The following is a 5,773-nucleotide window of genomic DNA, read 5'->3' on the forward strand; positions in this document are numbered from 1 at the left end:
TCTAATAGCCCAGGGTTTTTTCCTCACATAGCCCACCATGTAGCTGCAGATAGACTGTTCTGCCTCAAGATGTAAACATAGGGGGAAAAAAAATTAACGGCATCTGCATAATATTCTCTCTACACACTGCTGTTGAATGGGAAATAGATAATTAAAAAAAGAAAGAAAGGAAGGGAGGGAGGAAGGAAGGAAGGAAAAGAGAGAAAGAAAGAAAGGAAGGAAGGAAGGAAGAAAGAAAGAAAGAAAGAAAGGTTCCATTATAGATTCTCACAACCTCTTGTTCCACAGTTCATGAATCTTACACTGATGCTAAGGTGACAATGTATGTAAGTGGACTTTTGTTTTCAGTGAAGAAGACCTGGGAAAAAGATGGATTTATCTCTTTTTCTTCAAGAGTTATCAGATGGTGCATGCTCCCCAAAGCCCTCACTTTCTCGAACTAGAGCACTTTCTAGGAACACACGGCCTTCCTTATAACGCTGGGTGTCTTCAGTGGCAAACTCATAGATCCATCCCAGTTCGCTATTGTAGTTTTTGCAGCTCACATCTCGAACCATGTGGCAGCCAGTGAGCATGACCCGGTCTTGAACTTCACTGTACTGCAGGTTAACTACCTTGTTAAAAGGTAGTTAAAAAGAAATGCTCTGCCAGTGGCGCCTGTGAATTGAGTGGAGATGAGTTCTGAGTGGTTGGTCGGGATTGTATCGCAGTTTGCACAGGAAAACAGATGGGTACCACCGATATGATCAAGGAAAATCCTGCCCATTTTTATAGTTGAAGTTCTAAAAACCCCGAGCAGCTGAGATCCAAGGCCACCAGCGGCTCTTCGGTCTTCGGCTGAGATGAAGCCTCAAAGCCATTGTTACTTTCATGAGTGGCAAGTTGCAAAGAGATGCGTTGAATTGGTTATAATAAAATTTCTGCCAGAAGAAGCTCTGTGTAAGGCTCCATTCATGTAAAAACTCCTGCCCACGCCAGAGAAGATGCCTGAATGCTATGTCATTGTCAGCGGCAAGTGGAGAAGAGAAACCTCTGCAGACAGAGGTCACCAAGTTGTCATTATCTTTGAAATTCCTAAATTTTTTCTGACCGCCAACATCATCATCATCTAAATAAAAGTTGACTCACCCAACACTTCTTTTCTTTAACATATATATATATTCTTTTTCATATTCTTTTCCATTATGATTTGTCACAGAATATTGAATATAGTTCCCTGTGCTATAAGTAGGATCTTGTTGTTTATCCATTCTGCACACAATAGTTTGTCTCTGTTAATCCCAAACTCCCATTCTTTTCCTCCCCTCCCCCCTACCTTGGCAACCACAAGTCTGTTCTCTATGTCTGTGAGTCTGTTTTTTTCCATAGATACATTGATTTGCATTGTATTTTAGATTCCACATATACGTGCTATCATATGGTATTTGTCTTTCTCTCTCTGAATTACTTCACTTAGTATGAAAATCTCTAGGTCCATCCATGTTGCTGCAAATGGCATTATTTCATTCTTTTTTTATGGCTGAGTAGTATTCCATTGTACATATGTACCCCATCTTCTTTATCCATTCATCTGTCAATGGACATTTAGGTTGTTTCCATGTCTTGGCTATTGTGAATTGTGCTGCTGTGAACATAGAGGTACATGTATCTTTTCAAATTATAGTTTTGTCTGGGTAAATGCCTAAGAGTGGGATTGCTGGATCGTGTGGCAACTCTATTTTTAGTTTTTTGAGGAACCTCCATATTGTTTTCCATAGTTCACCCAACACTTCTTAGCAACAACAACGACAAAATGATTAAGCCTGGGGAGTGGGGCTAAACCGGGAAGGCTCATTTCTTCTGATTTCTAACATCATCACCATTTCAGTGAAAGTTAGCCCAGCAAACACCTCTCCAAAGAAATGCATAAGCTTGGGGGTGGAGAGTGGGGAGAGAGGGATTAAAATGAAAGGAGTTGTAGAGAAAGAAAGGAGTGTTCGTGGTGCATCCAGCCCAGCGGAGTCCATTCACTGGCTGACAGATGACAGAACAGCTCTATTTTCTCTTAAGATCTTTTGAATGTGAAACATTATTTTGTATAATTTTTGGCAAAATTCCATTATAACAAATAACTGGCATATCCCATTGGACTTAAGGTGGGATGTTAGCTCTGGAAGGACAGTGGAAAGGGGCTACGTGCTCTGTGTCTGCTTCTGAGGGACCCGATGCTAAGAGCAACGTTGATGGAAAAAAAATGCCACCATGTCTTATACTGTAAGCCTGCAATCAAACCAAAGTAACTAAAAGAGAAAAAACAATAGGCTAACAGTAATTCACTTACAACCTCTCTTTTTTTCTTTCGTAAAGTTTTTTTTTTTTTCTCATCACTGAGTTATCCCCCTTTTCATCCTTACCGCTCCACAGGACTATGTTGAAAATAAATTTAGGCAGGATTCACATTCTATTTTCAGAATCTCCAGATGTTTTCAACAAGGTAGTACAAAGTGATAAAATGCTAGTACTAAGTGTTTCAAAAGGAAAGGTCGTGTGAAGAAAAATTGTACAGTATTTCCCCAACCCTTAGACGCTCTTACTTTGGACAACAAAGGGAAGAAGGGAGGGGTAACCTCTGTTAAAATCCTACTGTGTGTCAGACACCTGTGCTGACTGCTTTATAAGCACTGTGTTATCTCATTTTCATGAAAACTCTGCAAGGTAGAGATTGTTATTCCTTTTCATTAATGAAGAGCCTGATACCCAAAGGTGATGAAAATCACAAGGTCATAGGGGATGGAGCTGGGTTTAAACCCAAGTCTACATGGTTTCAAAGACTTTACTTCTCCATGGTATCATTATACACCCAAGAGAATGAGGAAGTCTGTGACCAGCATATCCAGACATCTCATGGGTATGTTTTATTTCTATAAAGAATGAGGGGATTTGGCCTGGAGGCAGGGAGACTAACCAGGAGACAACGACAGTAATTTAAGAGAGAAGAAATGTCTTGAATAAACAGCTCTTTATAACAAGTGAGACACAGTATCTTCTGAGACAGATTTTTATCCTGAAAGTGAAAGCCAATCCACTGGAAAAAAGAGAGGAAGACAACAGGCGAAGGGCCTTTTTGTCATGAACTGTGTGAAAAGCTAGTGGTGGCGGGAGCCTACATGCATTTTGTGAACAAGAAGAAGGTGTAAAGCACTCCAGGACCCACCCACGGGGCCCCAGCCAGATAGAGGTCTGGATACATGCAGACAATCCCTGGAAAACTCCAAGAAGAACACTCAAGAGGTACCTGAGAGACAGTGTTTGGAGAAATCAAACATCTCAGGGCCTCCTGGATTTACTAAGCTCCAACACAAACCCACCATTCTCTGCCTTTTTGTCCTGAGGAGGCACACTTAAGAGATCATGTCACCTCACGTATGTGTACATAGTGTTTAAAAGGTAAAAATAGTGCTGGGAAGGCTAGAAGTAAAGCCACCTCTTTCTCTCCTACTAAGGAAAGCAGCTTAAAACTCCAGAGAATTCTAGAGAATGCAAGGATGTTATTATGAAGATAACCTTGACTCTGCTCTGATTTATTAATATCACTGCAAGTATTGCAAATCATTGGCAGGTGTTGATACTTTATTATTAATAACAAGTACCTGTGACTCCTGTCACTTCTGTTTATGATGCCCCTCATTGTTAGGCATCTCACTCTATTTATGTTTCTTTCTTCCTTTCTTTCTTCCTTCCTTCCTTCCTTCCTCCCTCCCTCCCTCCCTCCCTCTCTCTCTCTCTCTCTCTCTTTCTTTCTTTCTTTGCCATGACATATGGCATGTTAGTTCTCAGACCAGGGATTGAACCTGTGCCCCCTGCAGTGGAAATGAATATACACAATATTAACTACTCACCTCCAACATGTTTACTTCCAAATGGAAAAATCCTTTCTTTATGTGAATAAAGGTGACCATGGAGGCCCAGAGTGTTCTCTTTCAGGGAACTTGTGAAGAGAAGACAGAGAAATGCATGGTGCAAACCATACATTCAGTTTGATTCCAAAAGATTCAGATGCAGATGAGAATAAATATTCCACCATTAACCTATTTTTTTCTCTGCAATTATTCCTTATAGTCAGTGTAATCTAGAGGTTTTCACTCATTATGGTGGACGCCAATCATCTGATGATGGGAAGAATCAAAGCCTCTATTTCCTGGAATACTATATAAAACTTCTCTGGAAACATAATATCTCTGCTTCCTACTAACTGGAATGTGGTATTTTAAAGTCAGAAGTCCACATGCGTATCAAGAAACCCTATGATACAAGACACTTTTTAATCCAAACCTGTAAAAGCAGGATCTCCTTAAGACAAACCAAGGGTTCAAGCAAAATACCATGTTGCTACCAGAGACCTGGAGAGAAACAGGTACAATGAAAAAACAACTGACAAACCTCAGAGCAACTATTTTAAAGAAATATTTAGAAGCTCTAGGAAAGCGCTTGTCTCCTGCTGGGAAGCTCACTGGACCCCATCAGCTCCTGCTTCCAATAAATAATGCTGGGATTGTGTCTGGAAGAATAAACATGAGACTGAGCACGCACAGGAACGGTATAGGTTTGATGTCTGAGTGTTTTCACACAGTAACACGTGAGTGAGCAGACATTTGGTTCCATTCTAGGCAAGCTCTTCTCATCAGACCATTGAAAACTGCCCAGGATTCAACAGCCACTCCTACCATGGACAGATGCTTCCTTTTATGGAATGCTCAGAGGAAATCACCTGGTTTTGATGTGGTTTGAGTTTGATCCTGTGAAACCATCAGAACTTCCCACCAGAGATAAATGAGGAGATTCTGGCCTTTATCAGTATGTGTGATGAACACAGGTGTCCTGGCTGTACTTGCCAACCCTCCTTCTATTTTTATCCATCTCCCTACATGTGACTACCTTTGACCTACTCTGAGCTCAGACCCCTGATCTGTTAGAGTGACTCTGTCAGTCTTTCTTTAAAAATGGACAGGCAACAAAATGAATTTAACCTAGAAGCAGCAGATCAGCAAGGGAAATGAAAACATCAGAAGTTATCTAATCACAGCCACAGCCATTCAGGGCTCTGTCTTATCTGCTGGGTAATAAAAATGGGATGTTCCTAAACTTGGAGGGCATCCAATCAAATAAGTAAAGTTGTTGCTTACCTCTGGCTCTTGGGGGAATTTCTGTGTAGTTTAACCCGTGTATACTAACTACAAAACATTGGCATGGGTTTGAAACACCTATGTTCTAGGAAAGGTTTTTTTGGCAGGGGGCAGGGGTGGGCAGGGGGAAGTTTGTCTTGACAGAAAGCAAAAAATAAAACACAAACGTCTTTGAGAACAAGGATTGTTAAGAAGGCAGTAGAAAAAAAGGAATGGGGAGAAAAGAATATCTCCTCTGAAGTCAAGGTAGCTTTTCCAGAAAAGTAGGGTTTAGTCTCAGCTTAAGAACACTTTTAAAAAGCTTGACAGCTCAGAAGTGCTGTTTAGGGAACTGAAAACCAAGTGAGCCAAGAACAACATTTCTTTAAAAAATCCTGGCAAAGGATAAAGAGGATAAAGAGCTGGTTCTGCATAGTTTTGGAGACACGATAACGAAGCAGAGGCATCTTCTCCCCAAAGGCACTGAAATCCTAAGGCATCAATGGGTCAGTTGCAGGGAGACAGGGTAGGGGCAGGGGTGAGGGGTATTTCTCTCTCAAAGTCTCCCAGGGCACTCACCTCTCTCTGCTCCACCCCACTACACCATTCACCCTTCCTCCCTCCTGGAACCC

At 41.3% G+C, this 5,773-nt stretch overlaps 1 pseudogene; it reads right to left on the bottom strand.

The window, feature by feature from the left end:
• Positions 1 to 265: 265 nt before the first annotated feature.
• Positions 266 to 796, bottom strand: LOC101272691 (protein yippee-like 5; annotated as a pseudogene).
• Positions 797 to 5,773: the final 4,977 nt, after the last annotated feature.

Source organism: Orcinus orca, chromosome 17 (genome assembly GCF_937001465.1).
Source record: "Orcinus orca chromosome 17, mOrcOrc1.1, whole genome shotgun sequence".
In the NCBI taxonomy this organism is placed as follows: Eukaryota; Metazoa; Chordata; class Mammalia; order Artiodactyla; family Delphinidae; genus Orcinus; species Orcinus orca.